General features: G+C 45.1%; 1 protein-coding gene across 7 annotated transcripts in view; it reads left to right on the top strand.

Moving 5' to 3' along the window:
* The window catches only part of LOC144506548 (exosomal polycystin-1-interacting protein-like), a 93759-nt gene that overhangs the window by 63610 nt on the left and 12140 nt on the right, over positions 1-18009 (top strand). The window contains exon 1 of one of the 7 annotated variants that reach the window (XM_078232816.1): positions 14456-14638. The exons of the other annotated variants lie outside the window; for them this stretch is intronic. The gene's annotated coding sequence lies outside the window, so the exon portion shown is untranslated. Of the gene's footprint in view, positions 1-14455; positions 14639-18009 lie in introns of those variants that run through there. 7 annotated transcript variants of the gene reach the window in all.

Here is an 18009-nt window from a genome sequence, read left to right as displayed (position 1 = left end):
ACATCATGTTGTTAAGGGTCGTAGATGGGTGGGTGCGATACATGCATGTGTCAAATGTATGCAGAGTGGGCAAATTGTTACATTACTCAGCATCTAACAATGATTTGATGCCCAACCTGTCATTTTAACCTCGCTTCTCCAGTCATTACTCTCTCTTAAACAGTCACAGCTGAAAAAAAATGTTTAGCAGCACAACAGGCCCTCTCCCCCCACCGCCCCACCAACCTTACACCCCCAATCCCGAGCACTGGTTTTAAAAGGCATCATGGCCCAAATGACAGGTTATCTGTTCATTACTTTGTACACTCTCTCACTGCAAGTACTGGGTATTTGGAGTGAGAGAGTGTACAAAGTACAGGTCTTATAGATTGGTGAAATCTGCAGAAGGTGCTGCTGGATATTGGGTAGTTGTTGGTTGTACCAGCAAGGTCTCTGATTACACCACTTGCTCCCAGACATGGGGCTACAGTCATGGTCATACTTGGACTGCAGCATCAGTGGAAGATGCAGCAGAGACAGGAAAGGAGACATGTTGGCCGTGGGAAGAGGAGAAGAGGGCGGCACAGTGGTTAGCACTGCTGCCTCACAGCGCCAGAGACCCAGGTTTGATTCCCAGCTTGGGCCATTGTCCGTGTGGAATTTGCACGTTCTCCCCGTGTCTGCATGGGATTCCTCCGGGTGCTCCATTTTCCTCCCACAGTCCAACGATTTGCGGGTTAGGTGGATTGGCCATCTAAAAGAAAAATTCCCCTTGGTGTCAGGGGGACTAGCTAGGGTAAATGCATGGGGTTATGGGGATAGGGCCTGGGTGGGATTGTGGTTGGTGCAGACTCGATGGGCCGAATGGCCTCCTTCTGCACTGTAGGATTCTATGAAGAGAGAGAAGGACTCTCCGCAAGAGGCCTCAGCCACCTTGGCTCTTCAGGGAGTGAGTCTACCTAGCCGCAATGCCAGGAGAAGTGTGTTTGGCTGTTGTGATTTACAGAGGAAGTGGTCACAGAACCACCGCATCTTTATAAACTGGACCTGCAACTTCCGAGCAAGGGAGAAGATGGTGCTGCCAGAGATCACCACAGGACCTTTTTTTTTTGCAGACTGGACCAGGTGACATAGCAAACATTTTAACTGTCCCTCGCTGCATTTGGGCCATGATAGAGGTTTTGGATGCCAGGATGCAGGACTTTGTTCCCTTCTTTCCAAATGAAGAGAAACAGGAGGAGCAATGTGAGAAGGGGCAAGAAAAGGAGGAAAAGAAAGAGAGGAGGAAGTTGATGCATTCACATTCTGGAAGGGCCGACATTGTGCTCATCATCATCAGACTCCGGTCGCCCTGAATAAAACCTCAGATTCTTGTTATTCAACAGCTCCGCACATTACCATCACCCTGATGGACTTTCAATGCATTACTTCACTCACATCTGGGAAATAAAAGCAACTATGCAACTATTCCATGCCAACTTTATCCGACAAAACCATTCACCCTTGAGCATTCCCTAGTCCATGTCTCACAGGGCCTTTGACAAAGGGTCGCCTGGACTCGAAACGTCAGCTCTTTTCTCTCCTTACAGACGCTGCCAGACTTGCTGAGATTTTCCAGCATTTTCTCTTTTGGTTGCTCGCAGGGCCTTTCCCTGTTCTAGTGCTCTTATACAGTTTACCCCAGTCACTGTGACATGGCTGGTGGAAGGCTGCTGCTTTTCAGTGAAGGGCATTACCTCAAAGGCGCCTTCGAGTGGCTCTAGACCTTTAAAACCCTGATTCAGAATGTTCCCTCTCAGCAGGGGTGGTAACGAGGTGAGCTGGCTTGCGTAACAGTGATGGGAGAAAAATGCCATCATCCTGAGAGTGGGCAGCAGATTCGAGCTCCTCGGAGCCACTGTCAGAGTGGAGCCTCAGCAATTCTTGCCTTTGAACACTGCTATCTTCAGCCATATTGGCAGCAGTCTTACCCTGCATAGCAGCAGGCTGAGATTTCACGGTGTCAGACTGAGCTTCCACCGCAGCAGTCAGACATTGGGTGACGTCTGCCTGTTCTGCAATGAAAGCTGAGAGATCGGCAATCATGCACGCTCATGGTATTGCTCACTACTGCCGTGCTGGAAATGATGAGCTCCAAGCTTTGTGTGAAACCCAGTGCCAAGTGGGAGCTGGACATCTCCATGCTCCCTGACAGTAATAACAGATTTTGTGACAGACCAGTCAAAGCAACAAGTATCTCATTGTACATGTCCATCAGCTTCTCTCTATAAACCATTCCATCAAAATCCGCATCCGAGTCCTCTGCACAGGGTTCAAGTCTGACTTCACCCGCCGGGGAGCTGGCAGCCATGTGATCCATTCCCACTGCCAGGCGAATGCCCACTCATACCCAGATACTCACCATGTACTCACCCTGCCTTTACACTACCCTCAGATTGAATGATCCTTGAAGGCCTGAGGAGCATTACTGGTCACAGCCTGAGTGATGGTGGCTCCAGTTACTCCCAGAACCATGTCCTCAATGAGGTAGGCAGATACAGCTGTACCTGCCACATACTGATTAGCTGGTGTACCTGTCCAAAACGCACCAACTTTTTCTGTAAAAGAGAGAGAAGTTTATCAGTGAGTGTGATGCTGTGTGTGTGGAAGTGTATCAGTGAGTGTGATGCTGTGTGTGTGGAAGTGTATCAGTGAGTGTGATGCTGTGTGTGTGGAAGTGTATCAGTGAGTGTGATGCTCTGTGTGTGGAAGTGTATTAGTGAGTGTGATGCTATGTAAGTGGAAGTGTATCAGTGAGTGTGTTCTGAAGTTGAGTTTGTAAAGTTGTAAAGAATGTAAAATACCAGAAGGAGAACAACAGTGCATGGTCCCTTTAAAAGCTGGTTTGGGTTCAATGCTGGAATGTTTAAAATGCAGGCATACTGAGTACACAAACAGCAACATTTGTTGCAGAGACCAAAACATCAGGGTTGCCTTGGTAACAGGCTCTGCAGGTGTTTGCATTTATAGACAGGAACTCAACTGCCTGACTGGCTTTCTGTTCTGGCTGGCTCTCAGTTGAGTTCGCCTGAGAGACAGCCAGAACAGAAGGCCATCTCTAGAGCGGTTCTCCACACTGCCAGTTAAAGAACAATCTCTGAAGAGAATTCTCCATCTATCTAACAACAGGATATCAAATCAGAAAGACCTTATAGACAGAGAAATCACCAGAAAAAAAAACTCCAAAGCTTCCAAAATGCCATCAGACCTGGTCATATATATTTTTTGCGAGTGACTAAAATTCTGTTATTACTGTTTTGGTGCTGAATGGTCCTTGTATTCATTTGAACAGCATTTCATTCTAACCTTCCTTTAATTAGTTTGTTGCTTGTTTAAAGATCCAGTTGGTTAAATAAAATAACTTGTTAATTATTCACTGAAAGCGAGTGTTAGGTCTTTATGTTAATGAACCTCTAAACGTTAACATAGAACACCTTCCCAAACACTTTTACCAGATTACGAAGTGGGGTAGAGGGGATTAGCCTGTGCATCATAACAAGTGTGATGCTGTATGTATGGATGCCTCAGTGAGTGCCCACCAAGTCTGTGCTGACACAGATGCCTCTCTAATCGAATATTTTCTTGCCTCTACATAGTCCATATCCTTCTATTGCCTGCCCATTCATGTATCGATCCAGATGTGGAGATGCCGGCGTTGGACTGGGGTAAACAAAGTAAGAGTTTTAACACCAGGTTAAAACTCTTAATAAACTTGTTGGACTTTAACCTGGTGTTGTTAAAACTCTTACTGTGTCTATCCAGATGCCCCTTGAACGTTGTTATAGAATCTGCTTCCACCACATCCTCCGGTAGTGCATTCCAGGCATTCACCAGCATCTGTGTGAAAAATTTGCCCCTTACATCTCTTTTAAACTTTCTCCCTCTCACTTTCAAACTATGCCCCCGAGTAATTGACGCTTCGACCCTGGGAAATAATTTGACTATCCACTCTATCCAAGCCTGTCATAATCTTGTAAACTTCTCTCAGGACCCCCCCTCATCCTCCGAAGTTCCAATGAAAACAATCCAAGTTTGTTCAACCTTTCTTCATAGTCCATATCCTCCAAACCAGGCAACATGCTGATAAATCTCTTCTGCACCCTTTCCAATGCATCAACATCCTTCCTGGAGTGTGGCGCCCAGAATTGTACACAATACTCAAAATGCGGCCTAACCAAAATCTTATACAATTGCAACATGATTTTCTAATTCCTATACTCAACGCCCCGATTGATGAAGGCCAGCGTGCCATCTGCCTTCTTGGCCACATTGTCATCTGAGTTGCCACCTTCAGGGAATTGTGGATCTGCACGCCTAGAACCTTTTGTATGCTAATATTTCCAAGGGCTCCACCATTTACTGCGTACTTTCTTTCTGCAGTCGACCTTCCAAATCACATTGCCTCACATTTGTCTGTGTTAAATTCCATCTGCCATTTTTTGGCCCAGATCTCCAGCTGATTTATATCCTGCTGTATCCTCAGACAATCCTCCCCACTATCCGCTTCTCCCCCAATTTTTGTATCATCTGCAAGATTATTAATCAGATCATCTACATTTTCCGCCAAATCATTTATGTATATTACAAACAACAGAGGCCCCAGCACTGATCCTTGTGGAACACCGCTTGTCACAGACCTCCAGTTAGAAAAGTACCCTCCCACTGCTACTCTCTGCTTTCTATGCCCAATCTAGTTTTGTATCCATTTTACCAGCTCACCTTGGATCCCAAATGACTTTGCCTTCTGTATCAGCCTGCTATAAGGAACCTTATCAAGGGCTTTACTAAAGTCCATGCTTTACTAAACATCCTCTGCCCTGCCCTGGTCAATTCTTTTTGTCACTTCTTTAAAGAACTCAATCAGGTTTGTGAGACACGACCTCCCCTTCACAAAACCATGCTGCCTATCGCTAATAAGCCTACTCTCTTCCAGATGTGAGTACATTCTGTCCCTAAGAATCTTCTTCAATAATTTCCCTACCACTAATTATTCCCTACTGATGTAAGGCTCACAGGCCTGTAATTTTCCGAATTGTCACTTCTGCCCTTCAGAAACAGAGGAACTACTCTCCAGTCGTCTGGTACCTCACCCGTGGCTAAAGAGGATACAAAGATTTTGGCCTAGGCCTCAGCAATTACTTCCCTCACCTCTTTCAGTATTCTGGGTTAGACCCTATCGGTCCCTGGGGTCTTGTTCATCTTAATGTTTTTTCAAAACCTCCAATACCTCCTGCCTTTTTATCTCAACATGTCCTAGAATGTCAACATCCTCCTTTCTACATTCACCATCCACCACATCCTTCTCCTTTGTGAATACTGATACAAAGTATTCATTAAGGACCTCACCCACCTGATCTGGCTCCACACACAAATTGCCTCCACTGTCCTTGACGGGACTTACCCTTTCCTTAGCTACCCTCTTCCTCCTTATATATGCATAAAAGGCTTTGGGATTCTCCTTAATCCTGCCTGCCAAGCACATTTCATGGACCTTTTTTGCCCTCCTAAGCCCCTGTTTAAGGTCTTTCCTTCTATCTTTGTATTCCTCAAGAGCCTTATCTGTTTTCAATTGCCTGAAATTTATGTATGCTTCCATCTTCTTTTTCACCAAGCTCACAATCTCATCCAGGGTTCCCGAATCTTGCCATCTTTATCCTTCATTTTTACAGGGGCATACTTGTCCTGAATAGCTAACAACTGAGTGCCAAGTGAAGGAGGGTGACATCATATTAGGTTTCACTTGTGGTTTTATCAATTGTTGGTTGGTGAATTAAGAGGATGAATAGGGCAGTGTGTAAGGTTAGTAGTGCAATTGGTTTAATATGGAATATGAGAATACATTCATCAACTTTGGCGACTTATGTGAGTTCATTAAACTTCCATTGGTAGTGCATCCTGACCCCCTACACTAGAGTGGTGAGTTAGACCACATCAACCACCTTCTCCCAATACCTTGTCTGGAGGGCCTGAGAGACAAGGAACTCCACAGGGGTCCCACCTGTCGGTTGGAAAGCTGGTGAGAATCCTCATTGCATCTCTTCAGGGAGACCCGCCAAGCCACATGCCAATCAGACCGCAACAAGACCAGGGTCAGGGGCCTTCCCCTGGAACCAAGACTACCATTGTGGAGGTCCCACTACTGAGTGCTGCCGGCTAATCAGAGGCCGGCTGCTAGCCAAACAAAAGCCAACAGCTCTTGTGCTCCACAGTGCTATGGGGAGGTCACGGCTGCCACCGTAAAAATACCTTCTGGTGTCCCAGAATCACAGAATGATGCAGGTCACAGTTAAGTAATGTGAGGAGAGGGGAGGATGGGTTTCACAGGGGTTGGGGTTTGCAGGGAGATGAGTGTGGGGACGATCAGTATCAAGGGAAGTGGAGTGTCTTTCAGCAGGTTCCCCCCTTCTCCGTATCCAGTCCCTCCATCCCACATTGAGAGCATCCATTGAGGGACTGCCCCCTCCGCCAGAGGTGACAAGCTGGCTGCACAGTTTTTACTGTCGTGCACATGGTGACAAGCCCATCTGCAGCTGCATTAATACCAGATGCGATGGGATGAGGCCCTTAGGTGATCATTAATTGGCAACCTAAGGGCCTTATTGGTAGTGGGGCAGGTTGACAATGGGCCTGCCCACCCAGAACTTTATTTTGGTAGAGGCGGGAAACTGATAGGATTCAATTACGTCAAGATTCCATCTAATTAAATATCCTTCCCGCCTATAAGCTCACCACCAGAGAGAGCAGAAGATTCCACCTAAATCTTACAGTGCAGTCTCCAAGACCTCCTGGAGCACGTTCTGTCCTGTTGTGCCGTTTCCGTTGTTTCCTCCTGATCTTCAGTCCCTGCTGTGCCAGAATGCCCCTCGCCTTTCAGAGGTGCAGTCTGACTTTAAATAGTGCAGGCTGGCTTTAATTGGTGTTAGCCTCACGTGAACCTGGGCCCCAGGCTCAGCCATGCAGCCACTCTGTCGTGTGTTCAGTGTATGGGGTAATCAGGCATCGCGATCTCTGCACCCAGCTTCACGGGCTATCCAACTTAGCCCAAATTGTTGGGGTTCCATGTGGCTACAAGCGAGACTTGCACACGTATACTGAACATGTATCAATTATCTGACAGCTCAGGCTCTGTCACTCTGCTGGCCTCACACTATTACATAGAAATATAGGAACATAGAAATTAGAAGCTGGAGTAGGCCATTCAGCCCTTCAAGCCTGCTCCAGCATTCATTCTGATCATGGCTAATCATCTAATTCAATATCCTGATCCCCCTTCCTCCCATATCCCTTGATCACTTTAGCACTAAGAGCTATATCTAATTTTTTCTTGAAATCAGACGTTTTGCCCTCAGATACTTTCTGTAGTAGTGAATTCCACACGTTCACCGCTCTCTGGGTGAAAGAAATTCTCCTCGCCTCAGTTCTAAAAGGTTTACCCCTTATTCTCAAACTATGACCCCTAATGCTGGACTCCCCACACCATTGGGAATAGTCTTTCTGAATCTACCCTCTCTAACCCTGTTAGAATTTTTAAAGTTTCTATGAGATCCCCTCTCACTTTTCTAAACTCCAATGAATATAATCCTACAGCAACACAGTGTTACATCCCAAGGAATTTTATAAGGGTTGAGGGGTGGACGGAATTGGACATCGAGCAGCATGTTAAAGGAAGACTGGGGAGTTGGGGTTATAGCACGATGGGCTTGGAATCTTTTGAAAGAGTTTCCATTCAGTGAATGGGTACAGAGAGAATATTTTCGTACATAGGGCCATGACGGCTGATGACTTTGCAAATAAGCAGTAGGGAATGGAAATCCTTGTAAACTCCCAGCTGAGTCAGCATACCCTAAATAACCTCTTGAGCCCTTGCAGCTGGTGCACTCGGAATGTGGCAAATCACATCAGGACACGGGCAGGAACATGACAATTCCTATTATAATGATACTGAATCATTCATGAAATCAGAGGAGCCAACTGCTTTTCAGCTTTTGCTTTCAAACAGGAATAAAGATTAATTCTGAGTTCCTTATCAATGTAAGTGCTGTCTGACTCAGAAACGAAGGCACAGTTGTTTCATTTTTATTTTATCTGCGGTTTTATTTTCATTTCAGCAGTAGGTTTTCTCACCCCCTGCCCATTCCCTGTTCGTCAGGGTCAAAGGTTCGTTATCCACACTTAATAAACTCATCACACCGTGAGTTTCAAAAGCAATCTCAGAAGGTGTAATAACCCACCATGACATGCAGGTGTTGTTTCAAATGGATCTTTGTAAGCATGTCGTAAACACAAGGGGAGCATCCCTCTGGCAATACTACCTGAGTTCTGAACCAGTTAATTGACCACCACTTGATAAATACTACCAGCTTATTTCAAATTGCCTGAATTTCAAGGTCCAATATTTGGAGCTGTGTCGTGTATTCTTTTGGTCTGCTTCGGTTTGAGAGTAGGGTCCATAAAAGTCAGGGAGAATTATACTTTTAGGAAATCCATTAATCACGGCAAATTGCTAAATATATGTGCACAAGTGTGACAGGAGAAGCAGGCCTTTGCCAGCGTTCTCCTCAGCTATATGCATGTGTCTGCTCACACACTGTGCTTGTTGGCTGCCATTCCAGGCTATCAGCTCATATGATATTTTTGCTTTCAGTGTCACCACAGGAAGTATTGAAATTCATGCTTTTACTTGCTGTGATGTCTTATATAATTTCCAAAAATCCAATTATTCCTAAAAATGGTCCCCCTAAGGGTTTTGCTCTCAATAGCTTTCCATTGAAAGGGCCAAAACTAAAAAGCTGGTCTTGGCTTGCTCAATGATTGGTAAGCCTTGCTATAAATTGTCAAAAGTTCTTTAAATTAAGTGCCCAGGTACACTGTAGAAGCTGCAATGTGCTGGCTTAAATAGGTAAGCTCCTACTTCTTTTAGTTTAACGTTTATTTATTAGTGTCACAAGTAGGCTTACATTAATACTGCAATTAAGTTACCGTGAAAATCCTCTCGTCGCCACACATAACTTACAAGTTTAAATTTATATATTAGTTTAATTTGCATTTTGATGTAATTTGTTTCAAAGGGTAAAGAATAATTAGGTTTGACTATAGGCTTGCCATGTGAGGAAATTCTTTCAAAGTTGTCAAGTCGCCACACTCCAGCACCTGATGAATGGCAATGCACCTAACCAGCACGTCTTTCGGACAGTGGGAGGAAGCCGGAGCACCCAGAGGAAACACACGCAGACACGGGGAGAAGGTGCAGACTGCATAGACAGTGACCCAAGCCGGGAATTGAACCGTGGTCCCTGGCAACAGTGCTAGCCACTGTGTCACTGTGCCGCCCACCTCCCCTGTCTGCACTTCTCTGCTCCAATCTCTCCCCCTTACCCCTTATATACTGTGCTCTACTTCTCACTCCTGGCTTTATTTCACCCCTAAATCCTGTTGTGTTCCACTTCTCAGGTCCCATGTGTCCTGTGCTCTGCTATCTATATGTGCACTCATAGAGTCATAGAGGTTTAGAGCATGGAAACAGGCCCTTCAGCCCAACTTGTCCATGCCGCCTTTTTTTTTAAACCCCTAAGCTAATCCCAATTGCCTGCATTTGGCCCATATCCCTCTATACCCATCTTATCCATGTAACTATCTAAATGCTTTTTAAAAGATAAAATTGTATCTGCCTCTACTACTACCTCTGGCAGCTTGTTCCAGACATTCACCACCCTCTGCATGAAAAAATTGCCTCTTTGGAACCTTTTGTATCTCTCATCTTAAACCTATGCCCTCTAGTTTTAGACTCCCCTACCTTTGGGAAAAGATGTTGGTTATCAGGGATCAGTGCTGGGACCTTTGCTGTTTGTAATATATATAAATGATTTGAGGAAAATGTAACTGGATTGATTATTAAGTTTGCAGACGTCACAAAGGTTGGTGGATTTGCAGATAGCGATGAGGACTATCAGAGGATACAGCAGGACATAGATCGGTTGGAGACTTGGGCGGAGAGATGGCAGATGGAGTTTAATTCGGACAAATGTGAGGTAATGCATTTTGGAAGGTCTAATACAGAAAGGAAATATACAGTAAATGGCAGAACCCTTAAGAGTATTGATAGACAGAGGGATCTGGGTGTACAGGTACACAGGTCACTGAAAGTGGCAACGCAGGTGGAGAAGGTAATCAAGAAGGCATACGGCATGCTTGCCTTCATCGGCCGGGGCATTGAGTTTTAAAATTGGCAAGTCATGTTGCAGCCTTATAGAACATTAGTTAGGCTGCACTTGGAATATAGTGATCAATTCTGGTCGCCACACTACCAGAAGGATGTGGAAGCTTTGGAGAGGGTACAGAAAAGATTAACCGGGATTTGCCTGGTATAGAGGGCATTAGCTATGAGGAGAGGTTGGAGAAACTTGGTTTGTTCTCACTGGAATGACAGAGGTTGACGGACGACCTGATAGAAGTCTACAAGATTATGACGGGCATGGACAGAGTGGATAGTCAGAAGCTTTTTCCCAGGGTGGAAGAGTCAATTCCTAGAGGGCACAGGTTTAAGGTGTGAGGGGCAAGGTTTAAAGGAGATGTACGATGCAAGTTTTTTACACAGAGAGTGGTGGGTGCCTGGAACATGTTGCCGGGGGAGGTAGTGGAAGCAGATACGGTAGTGACATTTAAGGGGTGTCTTGACAAATGCATGAATAGGATGGGAATAGAGGGATACGGTCCCCTGGAAGGGTAGGGGGTTTTAGTTGAGTTGGGCAGCATAGTTGGTGCAGGCTTGGAGGGCCGAAGGGCCTGTTCCTGTGCTGTAATTTTCTTTGTTCTTTGTTCATCTACCTTATCTATGCCCCTCATTATTTTATAGACCTCTATAAGATCACCCCTAAGACTACTACGCTCCAGAGAAAAAAGTCCCAGTCTATCCAGCCTCTCCTTATTAACTCAAACCATCAAGTCCTGGTAGCATCCTAGTAAATCTTTTCTGCACTCTTTCTAGTTTAATAATATCCCTTCTATAATAGGGTGATCAGAACTGTACACAGTATTCCAAGTGGAGAATAGATGGCATCAATCCATCTATCCTCCACTCCCCAACACCCTCCCATGCTCCATTTGCCTGCCCTCCACTCGATTCCAGTCCCTGCCTTGAAAGGGAACCATGTTAAACATCCCACTGATGCTTCAGACTCCAGACTAGCTACAAGCGATGTCAGGAACAAGCAGCTAATATTGTACTTTTTAGTTTGGGAACTAACTTGTATCGCGTTCAAAATTGGATTTCCACCAGGGAAAGCAAATGAAGGAGGTCCGACAGCAAGAGATCACCATGGTGATGAAAATATATTCTACAAACAACATACCCAGAGCTTCACTAATTGAAAGAAAACAAACCATTAAGTCCAGCATTCACTGAACTAACAAAAGCTGTGTGTCTGGGGTTTGGGCAGATCACGAAAGCGACAACCCACTCGATTCAATTATGCAATTTGCAAGTGATTGCTTGGAAAAATAGGATATTTACAGTCATCTTGTGGTTGTGATGCTGGAATTTATAACCCAGTGCTGTTCCAGGAAGTTGCAGGGGACTCGGAGATTGGGAGGGGTAAAAACCATAAAGGGACTAACATGTTAATTTCAAATTGAAGGCATTGGAGAACTGGGATCATAAGTAAGTCAGCAAGGGACAGGAACGGTGGATAAGGACTTGGTGCAAGGATAGAACACATGCAGAAGAGTTTTCAATGTGCTGAGGTTTGCAGGGCACTGAGGATCAGAGGCTGGGGATGGGGGTTGCTGACTTTCAGTGAAGGTAATTGCAGGATGCCCTCGAGCAGCTCTGGGTCAGAAAGACCCAGCCTGGATGACACCACCTTGGCATGGTGACTGCAGTCTGAGCTAGATCAGGAAAGTTTGGTTTTAAATAATTCCAAAGGAAATCCCTTATGTCCCACTAAGTCAGTGGAAATTTGACCTCAATTGAGCAGGAAACTGAACAGGAAGAGATTTTGAAAACGGTATGCAAAAATCTTTCAATATGAACCACTACGGATACTTGGGCGCTCATAACGTTTCTGTGTCTCTCAAGCTGAAGAGTCCCACGGCAGCGACAAATGAAAGTAAAATTGATGATGGGCTTGGATATGCCCCAAAATACAGAATGCCATAGCTAACGTAACACAAGTTGAATGAAGGGGTACACGGGAGATCAGCAAACACCGTGGGTTAGTAATGTTTGACTGCACCTACCAATACAGGTGCCAATGCTTTGATCTGGGACATCTCCATGTGGTTTTGTATTTGTCCTTCTGTCACAATGACAGTATGCTGAGTCAGAGGATGCCATTGCATTGGCTTTTCCCACTGCATTTTCCCAATGTTTCCAATCCATACATCAGGGTCAGGGCCAACCCGGACATTAAAGTCTTCCGGAAGGATGATTCTTTCTTCTTTTGGGATGACAGTAGGACTTCATCAAGATCCGAATGGAATCTTCACCAGGGTAAAGGATCAGGGTGTAAGTACTGATGACTGTAGCATATTGATTACAGTTGAGCTGTAGGTGAAGTCTTTCAGTTAGACAATTGGGGTGTTCTGGCAGTTTACCGAAGATCTCATTCCGGATGGCAAAACCAACTCTCTGGATGGGAGCCTTTCCTTTCCAATAGCAAGTGTATCACCATGCTTATTCCTTCAGCTGCCCCTCCCAGGAAGGCAAGTCTCACTGAGAGCACCGATGTCAAATTGGCACCTTGATGAATCATGTGATATGACTGCAGTTCTTCTTTCCAGAACCACAAAGATGGTGAACCCACAGGGTATGGTTCCCCAGCCATTGTAAAGTGGCACCTTTTTTTAACCAGCCCCCCTCCCCATTTGGGGTGAGCAGAAAATATCCTAACGAGATCACAGATACTACTGCTCAATGACACCTCTGTCACAACACAAGTGTTCAACAACCTTCATGCATCTGTTATCTGTGTGAAAATTGTTGACTAGGACTCCCAGATTCACAGCCCTGTCTCAGTTACCATTGTCACAGGACTTGGCAAATGGACCCGAGTAGAGCTTTGTACATGATTTTGGAAAGCTTACAATGTACTGTGCGAAAAGTATGTAGGTTTACAAACTTCTGGTTTCAAATTATTATCAGCTAAATTAAACAGTTATAAGGTCCAAAGATGTGCAGGTCAGGTGCATTGACCTGAACGGGCGCTGTCATGTGGCAACTGGAGGAATTTCACAGTAACTTCATTGCAGTGTTAATGTAAGCCTTACTTGTGACTAATAAATGAATAAAATAAATTTAAGATAATTGGAATAAGAACCAGAGTGGACAGGAGGTAATTTTCTTTTCCTGCGGCAAATTATTAGCAGTTACATAGAAACATAGAAAATAGAAACAGGAGAAGGCCATTCAGCCCTTCGAGCTTGCTCCGCCATACATTTTGATCATGATTGATCGTTAAATTCAATATCTTGATTCCGCCCCCCCCCCCCCCCGCATATCCCTTGATCCCTTTAGACACGAGAGCTATATCTAATTTCTTCTTGAAATCACAAATCACAGTTTTAGTTGAAAGGAGAGTCAATAGTTACTTTCAAAAGAAAATTAGATATGCTTAGAAAAGAAAAAAAAATGTTATGGAGAATAAGCAAATGAGACATGTTGCACACACACACACAATGGGCCAAATGGCCTCCTTTTGTGTTTTTAGACTATGGCCAGAATTCTCTTGCTGTTCACTAATGGTGGATCCCCTGGTCCCGCCCAGCAGTGGACCCCCGCTATGGGTTTCCCAGCACCATGGAGTGGCTACAATGGGACATCCCATTGACAGCGGCAGAACCAGAAGATCCCGCTGCTAGCAAATGGTGCGCCGCCTCTCACTGCCGAGAAACCCATTGATGGGAGGTCGGAGAATTCCGGCCTATATCAATCCATGGATATCTTTAATCTTAGCAGTAAAACTGAAATATTGTTCCATCCTGGAACACTAGTGGGAGCTCCGGAAGCCTGCCTAAATAGTGAAAAGTGTTTTTCCTAACTTGATCCATTTTTTAAAGTTATTCATATTTTCACAGCGTGAATCTGTTCCAGTTTGTGTGCTCATGCTGCTGACTTCTCTTCCCCTGTGTCTTGGCCTAGCGATTGCCAAGAATCGAGGAGCAAGGGAATGGTGAGCAGCAGCAGGAGTACACAAACAGCACCCTGCAGAAATTTACCCCCAGCTGCCAAAACCTCGCTGCAGCAACCTACTGGCAGGAAACAGTAAAGAAGGAAACAAATAGTCTTCGTTGGCTCCCACCTATATACCATTTAAAAAAAAACACATTTGCAACAGCTATGAGCCACGGCAGCTTCAGTACAGTAGTCTGCTTACTGGATTAAGACAGAAAACAGTGTAATTGGAACCATCCCTATATACTTCACAGTAGACGCATAAGCCAGCTGCCAGCAGGTTGCTATGAAGCAGTAATTAAATAACCGTGCAACAAAAAGCGGATGCAATTGGAGAAAATTATTCTTCCGTCTGATGACTTAACCAAGTCGCTCTACCTATAGTTTTACATTATTTGAATATGCTGATGACGACTGATTCAGAATTTAACAATGTTTTTGCATTAAAGTAACGTAAGTCATATGCTTTTTCTCTTTTATGCATGTGCTGCTTGTGAATCTTGCTGCCTGGTGTGAGCGCTAGTTCAAACTTCAGAAGCAACACTTCCTTCTCTCAGCTTGTTTCCGAATCTACTCGATGTTAACGCTTTAGACAAAATGATATTTCACAATTATTCGTCTCGTCACATGCTGATTTCCTCTCATCAGAATAGATTGCCTTTCTGAAAATGACCCGACGGAAAGGCTTACATAAGATTAGGGGCTTTAGTGAAAAGCCCTAACGCGCGTGAAGAATCCACTCCATTTCACACCGATAGCTCAGTGGATGAATGAATAGTCTGCATAGTGGAGCAGTGAGCCATGACGGTCGGGAAAGTCTCACATTGAATCGCTGGTCTGTGCTGAACTGGCTGACCTCAGCCAAGACAGCAGCTGTAATCTGACAGTTGGGCTAGTTTGGGGAAGGTCCCTCAGGGATGCCAGGTCATAATCGCTACGAGTGACCGTGCGTGCAGATTCTGGGTGAGAACAGGATTGGGCTGGGTTTCCGTGTCACCCAGCCTCAGTTTAACTGCCCAGACCCAGTTAAAGATCTCTCATATAATTCACACATCAACAGTGGCCACTTGGCCTAGATACCACAGGGCAGCTGGTGTCTGCGTAGCCACAGCCCAGCATCAACCTCGGCTTCCAGGAAAGCAAGCGAAGGAATTGGAACAAATTAAAATTCATCATTGACACTGATAAAACTAAAGTTATGATACCCTTCTGGATAATTCAGCTGCCAATGGCATCATTTGAAGCCAGTACCACCTTATGAAAATATCACTGGGGTATGTTAGGGAATTGTCAAAGTATCAGTAAATGATCAACCCTGCGGCCTTTAATTAAAGCACATCAATGCTTTTCTGCAATTTTTGAATGAGGCATATGGCATATAATTGGAATCATGTCAAAAAAAATGACTACATTTAAAGAAACAAAAAGAAAAATGGACATGAAGCTTTTCCCTCCTACTGTTGTATCTCCTCAACACACGTATATCCACAATAATATAAATTTAACCAAGAAGATAATTCTTTCTCACAAAATGTTTCATTGCAAAAGATTTATATTTATTGATCTATTCATTTTTGTGCAAGACAAGCGTTGTTAAATGACAGTATTGAGATAATATTGTATCTACAGTTGAGGCTACCCTCAGGAACGATTGTAATGCCTCTTTCCACTGTCCCTGAAAAATGAAATATCAGCTCGGAAAATGTTGCTACTATGGTAATCATGCCTCCGCATTTTCTGTTTGAGGTAACGGTGTGGATGACCTTTGAAACTGAGAGCACCATGTTTGCTGACTGTGGTTAATTTATAGATACTGTGGGATAGAGTCACAGATTAAAATTCAGATCTGTATTGAAACAGCTAACTGTTAAGAGCAAATGTTGTGGGTGGATTCTGTTGGTATCTGAATTGAAATAAAGCTAGTTCACCTTTAGTCCAAAGATGTGCCAGTTAAGTGGATTGGCCTAACTGGCCATGCTAAATTGCTCCTTCGTGTCTAGGTTAAGATGGATTAGCCATGGTAAATGTGTGGGGTTACAGGGATAGGGTGGGGAAAGGGGTATGCGTAAGATACTCTGTCAGAGTCGGCGCAGACTCAATGGGCCGAATGGTCTCCTCTGCACTGTCGTGATTCTATGATACTGATCCAGAAGAAACTGCACGATGGGAACATAGGAACAAAGGAGCAGGAGGTGACCATTCAGTCCATTGAGCCTGCTCCAGAATTCAAATGGATAATGGCTCTTTATCTACCTCTACGCCATTCTCCCCCATGATCCCCATGTCCCTTGATGTTCATTAATATCTAGAAATCTATCAATTTCTATTTTGAACTGGCTCAATGACTGAGTTTCCATCCTCTGGGATAGAAAAATATTCACCATCATCTGAGTGAAGGAATCTCTCCTCATCTCAGTGACTCACCTGATGAAGGGGCAGCACTCCGAAAGCCCATGCTACCAAATAAACCTGTTGGACTTTAACCTCGTGTTGTGAGACTACTTAATGTGCCTACCCCAGTCTGATGCTGGCAACTCCACATCATCTCAGTCTCAAATGGGCGGCCTCTTATTCTGAGAATAGCTTCTTCCATGAATAGGTTCAAATCACACTGAGATAAGTCTGAATCTGTCCTGCAGTAACACATTGCCAAGAGAGCAATCTGTTGTTACGTTCCCAATGTCCCAGTTCCAAACAAGAGAAAACAAAGGGAGATGATGTTTAATTTTTTGACAGTTACAACTTAAATAAAATTGGTAAATCACAAAGCCTGCTGGATTGTTGTGAGTTACTTCTTTTGTGGCCAGTGGCAGGCGCTGTCATTTTGCCACTCTGACCATGAAATCTGATTTGATCTGATTTATTATTGTCACATGTATTAGCATACAGTGAAAAGTATTGTTTCTTGCGAGCTATACAGACAAAGCATACTGTACATAGGGAAGGAAACGGGAGAGTGTAGAATGTTGTGTTACAGTCATAGCTAGGGTGTAGAGAAAGGTCAACGTAGTGAGAGGTAGGTCCATTCAAAGGTCTGATGGCAGCAGGGAAGAAGCTGTTCTTGAGTCAGTTGGTACGTGCCCTCAGACTTTTGTATCTTTTTCCTGACATGTGGAAGAAGAAGGTAGGATGCGTGGGGTCCTTAACTATGCCAGCTGCTTTTCCGAGGCAGTGGGAAGTGTAGACAGAGGGGGCGATTTTATCACTTTGATTCTAATTGCTGAATCTGGGCGTAATTCAGATCCAACTTGGAAACCTGTTCTCAAGGCGGCCCCATACGCACTCAGCCTGAAAACAAAATCACGAGTCTGAATCGCGCTGTGGGCGGAGCTTATTGCGCCTGAAACGCTGCTGCTCCGGTCGGAGCCTTCAACTGCGCGTGCACAGTGAAGAAAAATTTGAAAAACGCTCTCCTGTCACATCGCTCCGGGGCCGCATAAAGCGGATAAAGCCGTGCAGGAGCGATGGCCCCCACAGACATTGCCCCACCCCCTCCTGCTACCCAGACCGATCATGATGCCCTGCCCCACTTCTCCCCACCAACTGCCCACAGAGTGGCAGCGGACACCCCCTTCCCCCCCACCGATCACCCGCAGAGTGGCAGCAGACCCCCCTTTCTCCCCCACCAATCACCCGCAGAGTGGCAGTGGACCCCCCTTATCCTGACCCCCCGCCTGCCCCCACCAGAGAATAATCGGGGCTCCCTCCTCCTCACCCCCCCCAACCAGAGAACCATCGGCCTCCCTCCTCCTCTGCGCTCTCCCCCAACCAGAGAATGATCTGGCCCGCCTCCTTCCCTCCGCCCCCCACCACTGGTCTGAGTC

The sequence above is a fragment of the Mustelus asterias genome, chromosome 17 (genome assembly GCF_964213995.1).
Source record: "Mustelus asterias chromosome 17, sMusAst1.hap1.1, whole genome shotgun sequence".
In the NCBI taxonomy this organism is placed as follows: Eukaryota; Metazoa; Chordata; class Chondrichthyes; order Carcharhiniformes; family Triakidae; genus Mustelus; species Mustelus asterias.
The sequence above is the reverse complement of the archived record's forward strand: the minus strand, read 5'-3'. Positions and strand labels throughout refer to the sequence as shown.